Consider the following 20,531-nt stretch of genomic DNA (forward strand, 5'->3'; position numbering starts at 1 on the left):
GATAAAGTACCAAACTACCAGCTTCTGTCATTAATAATAATAGGAGTTGTTTGGCTGGTACTTTATCTCTCCCACTTTACCTTTCTACATGCAATGATATCTCTCTGCCTGTGTGGCATGCGGGCGGCAGTTGGGGTTAGCTGCACATGAGCTGTATGTAATACCCTCACTTTGTGGGAGATTCATGAAATCTTGGAGAGAGATACAGGGCACAATCTTTAAATCCATTTTAGACACTTAAAACCTATTGCTTATGATAAATGGTGCTGCAGCAAACCAGCACCCAAATGCCATTTTTCAAAAACATGACAGGAGCGGATTGGCTGGAGCTAAAACTTTTGATAAATGGGCCCCAAAGAGGTCTATGTACTAAGACTTGGAAAGAGATAATGTGGACAGAGATAATCTACCAACACGCCAGCTCCTAACTAACATTTTCAAACACCTCCTGTAACATGGCAGCGAGGAGCTGATTGGCTGGTACTTTATAACCAAACCCTTTATCTCAGGCTTAGTACATAGACCCCAAAGTACCAATAATCAGTCCCTAAATGTCATTTTTAAACCTTCTGTAACATGGCAGTGAGGAGCTGACTGGCGGTACTTCATAACTAGACACTTTATCCCAAGGTTAGTACATAGGCCTCCAAAGCTCCTGGCATTTTCAGGCTGACAGGGAGATGCGGTAAGCTTTAGCGACTGGTAGAGATAAAGTACCTTTACCTTTAGCCCCTAACTGTCATGTTACAAGCTCGGTTTTTGCAATAGTTCAGTCTTTATTCATTGCTATGGGAGGTGCTACCCACAGCTTCAGCTGGGACCTACAACACCTAGCAAGCCTTCCCGTAGGTGCACTAAGGATCCTTTTACTGAATCATAAAATATCACTTTTATTAGTATATAAAATGTAAATAGCATCCTGGGGAAATATTCACTGACCTTCACTCTGATTCCTTCCTAATGCCTGATGTTACTCTGGGTATGGGCTGATTGCACTAAGGTCAACATACATTGGGTCCATCACTGAAGGTTGACACGAGCCAAGGTCGACATAACAGTGGACATTATCACACCACTCAACATTTCATCTGGCATTCCCTCTGTATTTATCTGTAATTTGTCAGCTTCACCGGTTTGGGGATCTCACGTTTAGCACCGATAATTACGGTATATAGAATGTTATTTGCATTATTTTAAAAGCATATAAAGGTGTTTTTCCTGCTTGATATTATATGAACCATTGTCAGTTTGGAATATTTAATTTATGTTTTCATTTGTTACACACTGTTATACTTTTTTGGGTACTTGTTTCCTAGCACGGCGCCCATTGCATCGTATACCATAAGCCTTACAATGGTATGCGATGCGACGCGATGGCACCCGATGTTATACAATTTAAAATCGTATACCATTGTATATGGCATACAATGGCATGGGATACGATTTTAAATTGTATAAGCACCCTAATGGGTGCTTTCAATGTTAAATGGCCCCCTATAAGATTATTAATTGTATAAGCACCGTAATGGGTGCTTACAATGTTAAAAGCACCCCCACTATCAATGCCAACCCCACTATCAATGCCATCCCAAAGCATGGCGAGCGCAATACAAGTAAAGTAATACGCTTCGGGCTCAGTGGCTCGCTGCGCTCGCCACACTATATAAAATCAACTCCACGCCGACGTGGATACTGGGGGTATGAAAAGGTCGGAGGACGCGTACCGCCGCCGCTCGCCACGCTTCGGGTTGGCGTTGATAGTGGGTGTGGCATGGGGGTGCAATTAACATTGTAAGCAACCATTAGGGTGCTTATACAATTTAAAATCGCATCGCATGCGGCTTTATGGCATGCGATGCGATAGAATGCATAAGATGCCATACGATTGAAAATCGTGGCGCCGTGCTAGGAAACAAGTACCCTTTTTTGTAATCCGTTTGGCTATAGTAATGGGGGGTTGGGATCATTTGGTCTACAGCATGATGGTCGACACCATTAGGTCAACATGGGAAAAGGTCGACATGGTTCTAGGTCGAAAGGTCATTAGTTCGACAGGTGATTAGTTAGACAAGGTCTAGGTCGACAGTCAAAAGGTCGACATGGAGTTTTTCACTGTTTTTTTTTTACCTGAATATCAACACAGTCGACATGGACACAGTTTAAAGTGCACCGCATCTGTCCAACTACTGACCTTTCGCCCTAGAACCATGTCAACCTTTTTCGGTACTTGTGTATTTTGGCGGCGCCCATCGCATCGCATACCATAACGCATACGATGGTATGCGATGCGACGCGATTTGCTTCAATAGTGTGCGATGGCATACAATTTTCAAATTGTATGCCATTGTACATGGCATACAATGCCATACGATGCGATGCGATTAAACATTGTATAAGCACCCTAATGGGTGCTTACAATTTTAAATGCACCCCCATGCCACCCCCCCACTATAAACGTAAACCCGAAGCGTGGCGAGCGCAGCGAGCCCGCGAGGGGCGGCGGTACGCATCCTACGACCTTTTCATACCCCCACTATCCACCTCGGCGTGGAGTTGAGAATAGAATAGTGTGGCGAGCGCAGCGAGCCCCGCGAGGGGACGCGGATACCTGTGAAGCCCACGAAGGGACGCGTTTACCTGTGAAGGTATCCGCGTCCGCTCGCCACGCACCATTAGGGTGCTCAAAAGCACCCTTTAGGGTGCTTATACGATTTTTCATCGTATAGGGGGTCAAAATCCAGTACATGGCATGCGATGCGTTCATCGTACGATGTACATCGGGGGCGCCGCTATAATACACAAGTACCCCTTTTTCTATGTCGACCTAGACCCATGTCGACCTAATGATGTCGAACATGCTGTAGACCAAATGACCACATCCCAGTAACGGGCTGATACAGCAGCCATATCATTTTTCAAAACTTTATTATTTCGTTTAGCATGACCACTGCTCCGGGAGAGATTCTAATTTATTATACCACTGTATTGTATCCACTTACAGATATGAATAGCTTATTCTAAAAGGTGCAAACACACGAAACGATGTTGGAAACGATGTTGGAAATGATCCAACATGGTTTCAGATGGTTTCAAATCGTTCAACGTGCGTACACACGAAACGATTTGAAACACTTCACAAAAAATTGGCCTATGATCTTCCTGCATGCTAGGAATATCATAGACCAATCCTAATGATCGGCTGGTGCAAGGAACGATTTGAATAGGCTGTTCCTATTGAGATCGGGATTGTCCACATCTTGCTTCAAATCTTTCAGTGTGTGTGCACCTTTACTCTTGTCCATTAGTGGTCATGCCCGAGTTCAATCATGTTTGAGCTGAGCTCTTAAAAAGGTGCCATTGCCTCCTGAACCGCCCATATTGTTTAAGTCATCTGTGTATCAGTAATCATTGCCAGACGTTTCAGCAAGATATAACCGGCAATACTCTGCTACCTAGTTACACATATTATTCATATAGTGGTCAGATCGCACAATAGAGCACAAACACTACAATCCGTTAAGGCAGCACGCTCCAGGTAACAGTCAGGCTGCGGCTCTTGCTAGAGCGGTATAGCCCAGTGAGGGCTGACTTTGACACTCCAGCTTTGTTGGACTACACATCCCAGCATGCCCTGCTAGTTTTACCAATTGGCTATGCTAAAACTGATGCAGGGCATGCTGGAATGTCAAGGTTAGCCGTCACTGGTATAGACTGTCAGGGTAGCCCTCTTATAAGGGTTTAGGGATCACAGATCGCAGATCCTGACCACAAAGTGGTTGGGATTGGTAAATCAGGTTCAAGTGGACATGGTGCATTATTAATCACTGACCCATGTGACACAGGCCGACTCCATGGTACACTTATGGTGGTTCTGTATGGTAATCACTAGGGTTCTGGTCTGGTACTATCAGGCTCTTTCAGAGGTTCTTAGAGGCCCAAAGAAACACACATTTTTGAGGTCCCCACCATCTTATTCTTAAACAAAAATAATAATAACATTTGTCATGTTAAATTGATTTGAATGCTTACCTTTAATAAAATGTACATATAAATTCTGTATACATATACTGATGTAGTGGATTATTGGCGATTTCAAGTTCTAGTTTAGACACTAGGTATTCATCTAGTTGCCAAAATAGCAAATAGACAAATATAAAAAAAAAAAAAACCTCACAAAAATAACTCTAGAAATAAGGATTTCCAGTTAGAGGCACGAATAATACCCATGCCACCCCATCCACACATACTATATCTGGTAGGCACTGGCTATTATTGCTCTGTAATGTTATCTTTCTAACAAACGATAATACCCCTTTCACACCAGAAAATGCAGGGAACCACCCAGGAATTCGGCCCAGGGATCATGCCCCGGTTGGCCCCTTTCACACCAGAAAAGTCTCTGCGTTTTCTGGTGTGGGAAGGAGGCAGAGAGGAGGCCGTCAGAAGGCAGGGGTAGCTGGTATGGTGGCGGAGGCCGGTGAATAGTACTCACCCTGGGTTGCTGGTCCTCGGTGCAGGCCGGTGATCCACACAGGTCAGACAGCAGGTGCAGATGACACAGCTCTCCGGCGGGAGTAAGGGCACCGGAGAGCTGCATCATCTTCATCCACCTCCTGTCCTGTCATCTGCGCCCCCCGCCTGTGTGGATCCCCAGCCTGACCATCTGCACCATGGACCAGTAACCAGGGTTAGTAATCCCTACCCCATTCAAAACGGCCAGGACCTTGGGTTGAATCCGTGAACAACCCTGCTTGGTTGAAATCCTGGCAAATTTTCCCAGGAGTTTGGCCCGGGAACCTAACAAACCAGCGCTACCCGGGAAATTAGGCTGGTGTGAAAGGGGTATTACAAAAACTCACTTGAAATATAACCCTGATATTCTGCCTCTCATCACTGACAAATCATAATTATGAGGTTGTTGATATTCTGCCATCGAAAAAACGGTTCCGCAGTATCCCGGTACGTACAAAGCGCATGCTAAACAGTTTTTTTTCCAACTGCTGTTAATATGCTGAATGATAAACAATGAAATGGGATATGTTTGTGCAGGTACTTGTGTGTCATTTTTTGTTGACAGTGCATTGTTGTAGTGTATTGTTGACACAATAAAGTATTATATTCAGAATGTGATTGCTGTAACTCAATTTGCTGATCAGCAATTGCTTTGAACATGTTATTTATTAATAATAGTTATTTAATAATTATCTAGTAATTATAGCTACAATATAAAGGTATATCTTTTCAGACGATTCTACGCAGACCGTTTTTGTGGAGAGGCTGCGCTCCGAGCGCCAAAGAAGATCTCGTCAGGAAACCAGTGACGAAACATCTCAAAGGGAGAACAGAGCCCGAAGCCGTTCACCCATTTTTATCCCTGGTCCCAGGGAACTTCATCGAGCCTCTGATCCTCCAGCTGAACATCATCAGAATTACGCAGACCTCGTAGACGAGCTCGAGAGGGAGTATTTCAATGACAGGATGTTGGAGATGCACGAGCAGATTCCAGAGTCGACCATCTTTGTTGAGATCAACGCGCAAGACTTCCTGTCGTCTGAAATGGTGTTCATCGGTGAGCTTAACCAACCAGCCATGATTGTAGAGGTCAACGGACAGCATATCCTGGCCATGGAGGTAGACCGCGACAGTCGTAACCCCGAATACCTGCAGATACGTCTCACCAGGGAGAATGTCGCACCCTGGGATTTGGAGATCAGCGCATTTCCATCGTGCACTATTGCTGAGGATGAAGAGCCGCAATTCTGCGTGATCTGTATTATGGAGTTCCAAAATGGAGAGCGGGTGTCAGTTCTGCCCTGTGGCCACAGATTTCATCCGAGCTGCATCTACGTGTGGACGGACTCAAATCCCAGCTGTCCTGTGTGCCGCAGACAGTCCACTCGGTGGCCGGTCCTGTGTCGTATCTCCTGAATACACCGAGAACATGAAGATCTTCTCCACCGTACATCGTGGTAATTCCTTCTCTCTCCTCACAGGTGTTATCCCATTTTGGGTTTTCTTCTCTCTCTTTTCTTTACACTCTTTTCTGTCTATCGCACCATCACAACCGCTCTATCCCATCCCATCAGCTTTCAGCTGCCTCTATTACACTCCACCCACACTCCTGCAGCCTAGGGCTGACACGACTTGGGAGCATTTTGCCACTCGTCACCGTTAGCGGTGAGGGTCCCGAGGGATTTTCCCTGTTATCTCCTGAATACACGGTGACACTATTGGCTCGTGTTCTCCGTGCAGGTTTATCAGGAATTTCAGGTTTTTACCTCGGGCCAAGTCGTCTCACCCCCTCCTACCCCTCACTTAGCATTAGTCATGTTAGTATTTGGTTTTACTACACTCCACACACACTCCTGTGGCCATTTTGGGTTTGCTTCTCGCTCCTCTTTTCTTTACACTCTTTTCTGCTTTCCGCACCATCACAACCGCTCTATCCCATCCCATCAGCTTTCAGCTGCCTCTATTACACACCACCCACACTCCTGCGGGCTAGGGCTGACACAACTTGGGAGCATTTTGCCACTCGTCACCGTTAGCGGTGAGGGTCCCGAGAGATTTTCCCTGTTATCTCCTGAATACACGGTGACAATATTGGCTTGTGTTCTCCGTGCAGGTTTATCAGGAATTTCAGGTTTTTACCTCGGGCCAAGTCGTCTCACCCCCTCCTCCCCCCTCACTTGGTATTAGTCAGGTTGGTAATTATTTTTACTACACCCCACCCACACTCATGCGGCCTAGGGCTGACACGACTTGAGAGCATTTTGCCACTCGTCACTGTTAGCGGTGAGGGTCCCGAGGGATTTTGTCCTGTTTTTGCCTGAATACACGGTGACACTATTGGCTCGTGTTCTCCGTGCAGGTTTATCAGGTTTTTCAGGTTTTTACCTCGGGCCAAGTCATCTCACCCCCTCCCCCCCCCCCCCCCTCACTTGGTATTAGTCATGTTGGTATTTGTCTCTTTTACACTTCTCCAACACTCCTGCGGCCGATGGCACAGAAACTCAAATACTAAATTAGCATATTGGGCCCGAATCATAATCCAAAGCTGTAGTGGCACATTCAGTAAAGTACTGATATTTGGTACCCTGCGCATGTGTTGGACCCATACTGCCCATGTACAGTATGTGTCCACAACATTGGTTGAACTATGGCATCAGACAGTCAGTGATTGATAGTCTGATGCTGCTTGGGGATGGCATGGGGATGGAGTTTGTTTGTGAAAGATGGGGCCAGGATCTACTTCGGAGGACTGAGATTTTCAGACCTGATCGGAGCAGATTCCATGGTCGGCTTGCATGACCCAACTGGGTCGGAGCTGGACAGAGTTGTCACAGGAGATCGGATACTGCAGCCCAGGATGCCGTTCCGATCAGTAACGCAGCAGGAGGTGCAATGCCTATCATTGTATATAGGTCTATTCGTCAGGTGGTGTGGGGGTGGACTAGCGGTTTGGGGTTGGGGCCGCCTGTGTCGACCAGTCAGCTGCTCCATGCACTAGTTTTTATAGTGTAATCCTGCTTGATCGGCAGGGCGGCTCCTTCAACGATCTGCTTCCCCACTTTCTACACCACATCACGAATAGACAAGACTTGGGAGCATTTGCCACTCGTCACCGTTAGCGGTGAGGGTCCCGAGGGATTTTCCCTGTTTTCTCCTGAATACACGGTGACACTATTGGCTCGTGTTCTCCGTGCAGTTTTTTCAGGTTTTTCAGGTTTTCACCTCGGGCCAAGTCATCCCACCCCCTTACTCCCTTGGCATTAGTCAGGTTGTTATTTCGATAGTTCTGGAGATGTGGACATTTTGATTGTAGGCTAGCTAGGGGCTGACTCTTTTAGCCTGGATTCCCCACCCACCCTAGCCCAAACTTTTTTTTTCTTTTTTCTTGCCTGTTGGGGTTGGTCAACCTCTCTGTGGCGGGAAATGACGTCAGTCCAGTGGCTAATGCGCTGCTTTATGGAGGAGCGCTCTCTTTTCAGGGTGTGGTATGACTGTCCAACAATCGGGATCATGACAGTCAGTTTACCGACATCGGAATCCCGACTGCCAGTTAGTGCTCTGACAAGGGGGTGAGCGCAAAGAAGCCCCTTGCAGGCTCGGTGGCTCGCCACAGGTTCTATTCTCCCTCTATGGGGGTCATGGACCCCACAAGGGAGAATAGACCCTGTCAGTTGGGATCCCCCATGTCAGAGCACCGGCAGTCGCAATTCCTATGTTGGTACACTTACCGTCAGGATCCCGATTGCCGGGCAGTCATCCGGCACCCCTCTTTCTAATACACTGATCTAGTGTGACCTACCCTACTGGGGGTCAGGGCCACTGACTGTCTAGTTGGCCTATTGTGGTGTACTGGCCAATTGGCTTATGTCACTGGTAAACTGACCGTTCTTTCTCTCTGCCACCATAGTTATTTAAAATGTTACAAAATAAAAAGGTTGACTGATTTTAATGGCATTACTGTTGTCCGTGTCGTTATTTTAGATAAGTTAGATTTTATCCACTAGCAAATATGGTTAATGTGTGAGGTCACACTCAATCTCACATCTGCCGACAGGAAGTTTCATTATACAAAAATCTGTCTTTTAGTACACCCTGTGTGGTACTGAGTGATGGGTTTTTTCAGTGGTTTGTGTTGATCAAAAATGATTGGAAGTGAGTCAATATAATCAAAGCACAGTTGCTTTATTTATAGGGTTAATACAAAGTGTGGGTATAGGTATCCCAATAGGGATGAGTCACTGAAGGGGAAGAGGGATGAGGGAGGGGGGTTTTTCGTGGCAGCACTGTTGATAGTGCTGTACTGTCTGTGATACCTGTATGAGTAACTGCAAATGCAAATGCAGACAGGAGAGGGGAGATGAGTCAGATGAGTGCGTGGAGCACAGGGGGTGGTGCAGGGGGCTGGCCTTGCACCACCCCCTGTGCTCCACGCACTCATCTGACTCATCTCCCCTCTCCTGTCTGCATTTGCATTTGCAGTTACTCATACAGGTATCACAGACAGTACAGCACTATCAACAGTGCTGCCATGAAAAAACCCCCTCCCTCATCCCTCTTCCCCTTCAGTGACTCATCCCTATTGGGATACCTATACCCACACTTTGTATTAACCCTATAAATAAAGCAACTGTGCTTTGATTATATTGACTCACTTCCGATCATTTTTGATCAACACAAACCACTGAAAAAACCCATCACTCAGTACCACACAGGGTGTACTAAAAGACAGATTTTTGTACAAAGGCAGAATTTCTGTTAGAAGGTGAGCGCATAGTATACTTCGTTTGTCACTACCTCCTTGTGGGTCTGGGCAACCCACCACTGTGCAACCCCTTCGCTCATATAGGTAACTGAGCGCTGGCAAACCCCCTTCTCTCCAGGAAGTTTCATTAATAATATTACACCATCCAGCCCATACTAATGTTTTATTGCTAGAATCCCCTAATATCTGGGAAATCCTCTTCATTTTTGGAAGTTAATACAATGGGTGAGATTTAATAGGATGAGAGATTCAAAAAGTGAGAGATTTGGTAAGAAATCTCCAGTTTTCTAAAGTGGCAATCATTTACACGGCAAAATCAAACTGGTTTTGCAGTGTAAATGATTGCCGCTTTAAAAAAACCTGGAGATTTCTTACCAAATCTCTCACTTTTTGAATCTCTCATCCTATTAAATCTCACCAATATGTTATCATCAGGTGACATATATAGCATCAGGTGACATATATAGCATCAGGTGACATAAGTGGCATCAGGTGACATATATAGTATCAGGTGACATATATAGCATCAGGTGACATTTTAAATACTTTAGCAGGAACCGATGGATCGGAAAAACAGAACCAAAATCTAGTCCAGGCATTCCCAATCACAGTCCTCAAGGCACACCAACAGTGCAGGTTTTGTAGATATCCAGGCTTGAGCACAGGTGACTTAATTAGTATCTGAGGGATTCTGATTAAACCATCTGTGCTGAAGCCTGGATATCACTAAAACCTGCACTGTTGATGTGCCTTGAGGACCGTGATTGGGAATGCCTGATCTAGTCTAATGCAGGGGTAGCCAACTCCAGTCCCCGAGAGCTACCAACAGTGCGTGTTTTCCAGGTTTCCTCATAGAATCACAAATGAAGTAATTAGCTCCACCTATGGATCTTTTAAAATGTGTCATTGAGTAATGCGTGCACCTGTGCACAAGCTAGGTGCTCTGAAAAATGTGAATTGTTGGTAGCTATTGAGGACTGAAGTTGGCTACCCCTGGTCTAGTGTGTACGCACAATGCTGATGATGTGCACTCACACAACTTGTCAGCAATGTAACATGGAGCCTGCACCCCCACCGTCGCTCGTTGCGGCTGGCATTAACAAAAGTGTGTATGCACTAGCCGATGCCAGCACCCCACCGGGTCCCATCTCGGAGGATGCCGCTGGGTACAGACATCATCCAGTGCGTATACAGCTATATACTGACTTGTGTTATAGTCTAGTAGCTTTACTTCCATGCCTCATAGCAGTCACATAAAGCTGCTCAGCATGTACTGTACTTACTGTAGCAGTCACATAAAGCTGCTCAGCATGTGCTGTACTTACTGTAGCAATCACATAAATCTGCTCAGCATATGCATTACATACTGTAGCAGTCACATAAATCTGCTCAGCATGTACTGTACTTACTGTAGCAGTCAAATAAAGCTTCTCAGCATGTACCGTACTTACTGTAGCCGTCACATAAAGCTTCTCAGCATGTACCGTACTTACTGTAGCCGTCACATAAAGCTGCTCAGCATGTGCTGTACTTACTGTAGCAGTCACATAAAGCTGCTCAGCATGTCCTGTACTTACTATAGCAGTCACATAAAGCTGCTCAGCATGTGCTGTACTTACTGTAGCCGTCACATAAATCTGCTCAGCATGTGCTGTACTTACTGTAGCAGTCACGTAAATCTGCTCAGCATGTACTGTACTTACTGTAGCAGTCACATAAAGCTATTCAGCAAGTACTGTACTTACTGTAGCAGTCACATAAAGCTGCTCAGCATGTGCTGTACTTACTGTAGCAGTCACACAAATCTGCTCAGCATGTACTGTACTTACTGTAGCCGTCACATAAAGCTGAGAGCATATACTGTACTTACTGTAGCAGTCACATAAAGCTGCTCAGCATGTGTTGTACTTACTGTAGCAGTCACATAAAGCTGCTCAGCATGTGTTGTACTTACTGTAGCAGTCACATAAAGCTGCTCAGCATGTGCTGTACTTACTGTAGCAGTCACATAAAGCAGAATTTTTTGGGGGGGGGAGTTCTTTCGAACGAAATGGAGTAGCCCCGAGACACCACTTCCCTCACCCAGGCATCCTTTGTGGTGGACAGCCACCGGCTCGAGAAGAGTAGCAGTCTGCCCCCCACCTGGGGCTCTCCCGGCGGGAGGGCTGCCCCGTCATGCGGAAGGCTTGTCAGGCTTGTTTGGGGCCTGTCTGGCAGCCCAGGCCTGCTTAGGTTTAGCCTTTGCGGGCTTACGGGCGGGGGAAGGCTTGGTAAAGGGTTGACCTCTGGCCTTGCCCTGGGGGCGAAAGAACCGAAAGGCAGGCCTAGACTTCTGAGGGAGGGCCGTTGGGAGGCATGCAGTCTTGGCTGCTGCCAGAGAGGCTACTATCTTATTAAGTTCTTCTCCGAAGAGAGTTTCACCCTTAAAGGGTAGTAACTCCAGGGTCTTTTTGGACTCTAAGTCCACTTTCCAAGGCCGGAGCCAGATGATGCGGCGTGCTAGCACAGAACTAGCTGATGCCTTGGCTGCTAGTGTGCCAGCATCCGACATGGCGTCCATTATAAAGGAAGCAGCTTGCTTGATATGGAGGATACACAGTTTAGCATTTTCAGATGCATCTTGCGCAAGCTCCTCCTCCAAGGTCTGAACCCACGGAAGAATGGCTTTGGCCGCCCAAGTAGCTGCTATTGTGGGCCTTTGAACTGCGCCAGAGTATGAGAAGGCGGCCTTAAGAGCCTGTTCCAGGCGCCTGTCAGTCTGGTCCCCTAAATTGGAACCAGATGAGACGGATAGAACCGAGGGCTTTACCAGTCTTGCAACATGTGGGTCCACCGAGGGTGGTATTTCCCACGGCTTGCAATCCTCTGGAGGGAGGGGGTATTTGTTTAGAACCCTCCGCGGAATGCTGGTCTTTTTGCCTAGCTCCTGCCACTGATTTGTCCAGATTTCCGTTAGGTAATCGGAATGAGGGAACTGGGCCTTAAGAACCTTTTGCTTTTTAAAAACATCCTTAGTCTTAGCGACAGGCTCCGGCTCAGGGTCATACAATAGGACCTCCCTGATAGCATGTATCAAGGCTGCCACATCAGGAGTCTCTGCCTGAGCAGCAGGAGTATCCATGGGCAAGGGGTCATTCTGATCATCCTGTAAATTGAGGAGATCATCTGCATTATCAGCATCCTCATCTCCCCCATCGCCCCCATCATCAGTATCGGTGTCATCCCGTGCATCTGCTAGCAAGGGAGTCAAAAGGGAGCTACTGGGCTGTACCGCCTGGGGCAGCAGCTTTTGCATAGCAGCCGTAGTCTGCTGCAGGGTCTGCACCGTGGTTGATAGGGCATCCACCCAGGGAGGAGGGGGCTGGACTACGGGGGGAGCAACAGTGGCAGGCAAGCGATCCACCAGAGTACCCAGTAATTGTTGGAACGCTGCCCATGGGGGTTGTTGACCTGTGGCAGTGGACTGCGCAGGGGACATGCAGTTGACACACAGGCCATCCCGAACAACATCCATATCAGACAGGCCTGCAGCACAGCCCTTGCAGGACAAGAGTACAGGAGATTCTGTCTGCTTACGCCCTCTTTTAGACATGGTGTACAAACACACTGACAAGGAGAGCTGACAGTGCACAATAGGATAAATCCCTTAAGGAAACCCTAGAGCGATATCAATGAGAGCTGTGACCAATGAGGTATTCCTCAACAACAGAAGTGAAAGGACAGATCACTGGACAGAAGTAGTGAGAAAAATTTTCTAGCACAAGTCACACACACTCTATAGTCAGAAATAGACTACTTCACCCTGTGTCAACCGCTTGACTCTATGGAGAAAAGTGGGAATAAGGGTGGCTGTGAAAGAGGCTACTGAACCTGTAGGCGATTTCACAGGGGAGAATGGTGCCCGCTCTCTGGAGGTGCTGAGGAGAAATGGCGCCTGACCGAGAGAGGGGGGCGGGCACCGTAAAGGCGGCCAATGGAACGGCAGATCTCTTAGAGAAATGGCGCCAAGGCCGGGGGAGGAGGCTGCAGGCCCGACGCCGCCTCCCCTTGCTGGACTTCCCCCACCGGGATGTTAGCATTGATGGGGACCCCCCCCCCCAGCCTGCGCTAGTCCCCGGTGGTCTAGTGGGGTCACGGGCCGCGGCCTGCACCCACGCCAGCTGCCGCGAGCGTCTCCCCCGCCAGCGCGGCATGACAGCGATTTGTGCTCCAAGTGGAGCCTTACCTGTCCCTCTTGTTCCAGCCACGCTGTCCGGGGGAGAACGCTGGCGGTGCTAGGCGTCGCGTCCTCCCCCCTCGCCGAGGTCCTTCCTTGACGCGCTGTCATCAGAAGGAGCCGGCGCCGGGAGGGTGATGTAGCCGCTCGCTCCGCCGTCAGTGATTGACGGCGGTGAGCAGCCTCAGCCGCAAAGCGGCTTTTTGCCGCTTAGGCGGCAAATTCAAAGTAAAAATAAAAATGAAAAAATAAAAATGAAAAATAAAACCTTAGTGGGGTTGTCTCAGAGAGGCAACCCCCGCTGATATAAGGTGCGACTGCTTCCTGCAGGCACCAACTAAAAACTGGCTAGATGAGCCTGGAGGCGGGGCTGTAGGGGAGAGGGCCCGGGCATCCTGGGAAATCTTTAAAAGCTGCGCTGATTGGTGCCTCGGACCCCCTGGATCCACCTACAACCCCGATGTCCCCTGTGGGACCCATGGACCCTGAAAAGGAAATATACATTGCTGGCACATGCCAGCAATGTATATTTTAGTGGCATCACTGCCCACCAATGTTACTTACAAGCCAGTAATATATACATTGTTGACACAGGCCAGCAATGTATATATTATGGGCACCACTGCCCACCAGGGTTAAAGGGAGCAGGAACTGGGCGGAACTGCGTTCCATCAGTTTTATTTTGGAGGTGGAATGGTTCCGCCTCCGTCCGCATCGCTAAACAGCTGACAGCCGGGCAGAGCGGTGGGAAATCAGGATGTCTCAGAGAAGGTCCATCCGTCCGTGGCGTAGCTATTTTAAAATTATGTGCCAACTCACGGCTCGTGAGCCAATCAGAGCTCGCGGGACGGCACCAAATGAGGAGCTGCCAGGCCGCGAGCACCGATTGGCTCGCAAGTCATTTGAAATAGCCGCACCACGGATGTTCTGAGACATCCGGGTTTCCCACCGCTCTGCCCTGCTGTCTCCTTTCCCACACAGTGCACACCTCTGGCACTGGGCATGTTACCCCTGGCACTGAGAATGTAATACCTGGCAATGAGCATGTATGTAAGCGGCACTTATGTGGCATAATAAAAAATGGGCATTACCATGTTTGGCATATTGTGAAATGGGCATTACCGTGTTTGGCATATAGTATAATGGACATTACGGTGTGTGGCATAATGTGTAATTTGCATTACTGTGTGCATTTCTGTGTCCCTGACCCATAAAGCCATGCCCTAAAATTTTTGGCACAAAATGTTCAGTTTTTATTAGGTGTTGGGTTGTTTTGCACTGTGGGGCATCATTTGAATCAGGGGTGGTATTATGTGGCCACGTTATTCTTTTCCTGACAGTGTGGCTGTGACATAATTGGGGGGGGGGGAAGAGTCAGGGAAGCAAATTTTTCCACTTTAGGCACTGCTGCGCACTAATGTATAGTGATAATAGTTATTAATGTAAACACTGCTGGAGCAGACCAGCAATGTATATGAGACCACTGCCACTGGCCATCAATGTATATTTTTATGGCGTTAATGTATACACTGCTGGCGCAGGTCAACAATGTATATGTTACCACCGCCACTGCCCCCCAATGTATATTTTGTTGTGGCGGTAATGTATACATTGCTGGGGAAGGTGAATGGATTTCTCCCTACGTGCACGGTGGCAAATTAAATGGTAGTTGTGCACATGGGCGGGATTTTGCCCAGTCGGAGCAGAGTCAGGTAGCGTTTACCTGTTTGCTGGGCTCCGAATATACACAGCCCAGCGATCAGTTCTGAATCAGGCCCCTAGAACAGAAATGCACTGAATAAAATGGCCCCTGCTCCCACCCTTGGAATACAAACCCTGCCCATTATGTAAATAGGCTTTTATATGAAAGATTTTCAGCAAAGTCTTTCACCTCCTGAAAATCTCTTGCTCTTTGGGGAAAATAGCTCAGTGTGTACGCACTACTTTGGTGACAAATATATCTTTCAGAGATTTTGGCAAAGTCTTTTGAAATGAAAATCTTCAAGTGTGTATGGGCCTTAACACTTGGCTCAAACAAAACGTCTACACAAGTACCTACCTCAGGAGGTTTGGAGCAGATGCCGACGTCACCACAGCAGATAGGGAGGAAGGTGTTGAGGGCTGCGGAGATTCTGGGACTCTTGGAACCCTTCCCATTCGGTACCAGATGCCCATACTGTTCAGCTCCCTATCCAGGAGACATACACAAACACATGAGTATATAACTATATTAGTAAGGCTGACTAATGTGGTAGCTCAACATCCTAACAAAAGAAAAATGGGATATTTATGCCCTGAGGTAACGTACTCATGGGCCTAATATGTTCCTCTGTAATGCAACCAAGCACATAATGGACACATTAAATACAGGGATTGATCTGTATTGGATATACATCTTGATTACCAATGGCATTTCACCATAAAGGAAAGAGTCAAATCACTGAATGTTTTCTGAACATCGCTTGGCTATGTCTGGTATATCAGCCACAGAAAGATTATGAATAAACATTGTTCTATAATAATGATGCACGTTCCTCATTTCCAGCTACCCAATGTGTACCCAGCATAATATCACAAGTGTTCCTTCTAAGCTTCTGTTACAGGGTGCTGCACCCTGCCCGTTTTTAAAACCTCAAAATGCTCCCTGCCCTTTTTGTGTGTGGCACTCTGCGCCCTTGCGCTGCCCCTCACCTCGTTGACGTGCCGCTGAGAACTTTCGGTGTGTGCCATCATGTGTAATGGGTATTACGGTGTGTGGTATAATGTGTAATGGCCATTGTGGTGCATGGTATAATGTGTAATGGGTATTACATTGTGTGGTATAATGTATAAGAGGCATTACAGTATATGCCATAATGTGTAAGAGGCATTATGGTGTGTGGTGTAATGTGTAAGAGTCATTACAGTGTGTGCCATAATGTGTGATGTCATTAGGTCATAATATGTAATGGACATAGCTCAGTATGACAATGTGTAATGGGTATTAGGGTGTGTGGTATAATGTATAAGAGGTATTACAGTGTATGCCATAATGTGTAGCTGTCATTATGACAGAAAATGGAATGGACATAGCACAGCATGACAATGTGTAATGGGTATTACGGTGTGTGGTATAATGTGTAATGGGCATTATGGTGTGTGGTATAATGTGTAATGGGTATTTTGTTGTGTGATATAACGTGTAGTTGTCATTATTACAGAATATGTAATGGACATAGATCAGTATGACAATGTGTAATGGGTAGTAGGGTGTGTGGCATAATGTGTAATGGGCATTATGGTATTTTGTTTTAATGTGTAATGGGTATTACGGTGTGTGGTATAATGTGTAATGGGCATTATGGTGTGTGGTATAATGTGTAATGGGCATTATGGTGTGTGCGGTATAATGTGTAATGGGTGTGTGGTATAATGTGTTTTCATTGCGACAGAATATGTAATGGCCATAGCAGAATATGACAATGTGTAATGGGCATCATTCTTATAATTTTTGCTGTTTCTGATGTAAATTTCTAGTATAAAATGTGCTCTTTCGATTGAAAAAGTGCTCTGCCTGATGGTCAGCGCCCTGCCCTAAAAAAATCAGAGTGTGAACACTAGTGGGGTATTGCCAGCAGCCACTTTACGGGATATGGTCGTATTGTCGACACCACTTAGGTCGACAGTCATTAGGTCGACACCGTTGGGTCGACAGGTGGCAGGTGGGGTATGGCCAGCAGTCACAGTAACATATACACAGAGGGGTATAGCCAGCAGTTACAGCATCGTATACACAGTAGGGTTAAAGCCAGCAGTCACAGTAACGTATACATAGAGGGGTATGGCCAGCAGTTACAGTATCGCATACACAGTGGGGTTAAAGCCAGCAGTCACAGTAATGTATACACAATGGGGTTACGAGCAGCAGTCACAGTAATGTATCCACAGTGGGGTATGGCCAGCAGTCACAGTGGAGTATGGCCAGTAGTCACAGTATGCACAGGAGTCCAGAAGAAAAAAAAAAAACAATTACAGCAGAGTGCGCAGCGGAGCATGCAAAGCGCAGGCTTCCATCCAATATAATGGCGCAGAGCCGCAGTCGCACCGAATTCTGTGGGATGCAATTCTCTGGAGAACCCAAGGCCGGGAAGATGGCACTGAGCCTCGTTGGGGGATGTGAGTGTGGCGGAAACGCCCATTGTTCGGAGCATCTCTTTTATTTGATATGTTTGTTTGGCCCCATCACACACACAATGGTGGCCCCCACCGTAATGCCCATCACACATGATGGCCCACACTGTAATGTCCATCACACATGGTGGCCCACACTGTAATGTCCATCACACATGGTGGCCCCCACCGTAATGCCCATCACACATGATGGCCCACACTGTAATGTCCATCACACATGGTGGCCCCCACTGTAATGCCCATCACACATGATGGCCCACACTGTAATGCCCATCACACATGATGGCCCACACCGTAATGCCCATCACACATGATGGCCCACACTGTAATGCCCATCACACATGATGGCCCCCACTGTAATGCCCATCACATATGATGGCCCACACTGTAATATCCATCACACATGATGGCCCACACTGTAATGCCCATCACACATGATGGCCCCCACCGTAATGCCTATCGCACATGATGGCCCACACTGTAATGCCCATCACACATGATGGTTGTCCACACCGTAATGCCTATCGCACATGATGTCCCACACTGTAATGCCCATCACACATGATGACCCACACTGTAATGCCCATCGCACATGATGGCCCCCACTGTAATGCCCATCGCACATGATGACCCACACTGTAATGCCTATCACACATGATGGCACCCACTGTAATGCCCATCGCACATGATGACCCACACTGTAATGCCCATCGCACATGATAGTGGCCCACACTGTAATACCCATCACACACCTTAACAGCGACTACATATGATGGCACATAAGAGCCTCTTACCTACATGCTCATTGCCAGGGGTTTCTTACTCAATGCCAAAGGTTTTATGCTTAGTTGCCAAGAAGGTTTCATGCTCGTTGCCCAGGAGGTATTATATCCTTGTTACCCAGAATGGGAAAAGCAACCCCAGCAAGCCCTCCTGTCTGTGGAGGGAGGGCTTAGCCGGCAGGAAGAGCTGACAGCCACTGCTAGCAGAGAGCAGCTTAGCGTTGTGGCGGGGGGGGGGGGGGGGGATTTGTCACTTTAAAGAGCTGCCATGCCGCTCACTTCTCAGGACTTCAGCAGTGGTAACAGCATGGGGGACGGTGGCGGGCTACATCTGTAACAACAGACACACAGCTTTCAGCAGAGAGCTCATCAGCGTTTCAGTGCATGCAGGGGGGGCGGATGAGAAAGTTTGCAACGGGGTGTCAGCGCACCAGGGGGGCAGCGGAAGGGCGCAAAGTCCCAGACACAAAAAGGGCAGGAACACTAATTTCTGTGTCCTACGGATGACAGAAGGAGGGTGATATGGTCAGATGTATCTGCCTTCACCGTGGTTCGCAACAAGAGGATTAGCGCAGATTTTGACCCAACTTGAATAACTCTGCAGCTCTTAAGGCCCCCATCTGCTAGGGTGGGGAATCGCCTGTGGTACCCCGCCAACTCACCCGGCAGCTGCTACGTTCAGTTCACAAATATTTCTACCCATGCATGTTGCCCCTTCTTTATATAAACACCTCTTTCTACACTTTTATGAAAACTCTTCACTACTGTATAACCGCAGCTCACCGTTACCAATTCTAAACAGTCTCTTGTTACAGTACATCTTCAGTTGTGACACCTGTCAGTATCACACTGACCCCAGGGGTTAATAAACTGCTTTCTGTTCTACCCTGATACTAGTAAATCCCCTTAACTCCAATACTGCTCTAAAACAAACAGTCATATTTATTGTGGGTTTTATTACTGTTTTAATTCAGCTCATCCTGGAAAAGGATTTGTGGCATTGAGAAAACCTCTGCGAGTATTTATAACAGTGTCTTGAGAATAAAACATTAATCTGGTCATGTAATTATAAATATGGTCAAAATAATAGGCAAAATCAGTGCTGGTGGCTGCCAATCGTAAAATATGTGATAACAGAAGTGAATCACTTGCCTCACCACATAATTACTTTTAAGTACGATATAAACAATCAACTAAATATATATTTTTTTGGCATTTTTCAATAAAGAAACTTTTAGCCTAGTGCTGCTGTGAAAAAAATTCTGATACTCTCTCTAGGTCTGTGGGTCCCAACCTCGGTCCTCAGGACCCCCCAACAGTCTGCGTTTTCCAGGTCACCCGGCAGGTGCACTCATTATTCACTGACACATTTTAAAAGATCACAGGTGGAGCAAAGTATTTCACCTGTGATCCTGCATGGAGGCCTGGAAAATGTACACTGTTGGGGAGTCCTGATGACCGAGGTTGAGAACCACTGCTCTTGGGTGTTGGGATTTAAAAAAAGTTTGGGAACCACTGTCCTACGCCATACTAGAAAGATGTACCGAAAAAGTTACTTGCAGCCAATCAAGCAGGTCTGAATCACCCTCTACATTTAGTTTTCTGTACTGTTGCTGGAAGTCTGCATACTTTTATTCAGGCAATGTATGGTTCTATCTATATGATGCTTTGAAATAAAAATCATTCTTTCAAAAAAAAAAAAAAACCTTTCAAAAATTCTATAGACTTAATGTTCTATAGAAATATCGGTACTTGTGAGTTATCCGGGCTGCCGATTTTTTCATCGCGCCCGAAATCGGGGGCATCGCGTCGGTCGTGGCCGTTATAAGGAGCCGCGACGCGATGCCCACGATTTCCCATAGACAGTAATGTTAAAAGACGCGATGGACCCGATTTCCGACACGATTTCCCATAGACAGTAATGTTAAAAGACGCGATGGACCCGATTTCCCATAGACAGCAATGTTAAAATAAAATTACAATGTGAAATTGGCCAATATGTTTTTAAAATAAATGTTTCATGGCCCCCCACCACCGTTAACGCCACCCCGCTATTGACGCCAACCCGAAGCGTGGCGAGCGCAGCGAG

The 20,531-nt window shown here is 47.0% G+C and overlaps 1 long non-coding RNA gene across 1 annotated transcript in view; it reads right to left on the bottom strand.

Annotated features, from left to right (window-relative positions):
• Window positions 1-15,565: 15,565 nt before the first annotated feature.
• The window catches only part of LOC146055210 (uncharacterized), a 31,984-nt gene continuing 27,018 nt past the window's right edge, over window positions 15,566-20,531 (bottom strand). The window contains exon 6 of the long non-coding RNA XR_014468522.1: window positions 15,566-15,678. This is a non-coding gene — a long non-coding RNA (uncharacterized LOC146055210). The remainder of the gene's footprint in view (window positions 15,679-20,531) is intronic.

This window comes from Crinia signifera, unplaced genomic scaffold (genome assembly GCF_055691185.1).
Source record: "Crinia signifera unplaced genomic scaffold, ASM5569118v1 HAP2_SCAFFOLD_356, whole genome shotgun sequence".
Classification (NCBI taxonomy): domain Eukaryota; kingdom Metazoa; phylum Chordata; class Amphibia; order Anura; family Myobatrachidae; genus Crinia; species Crinia signifera.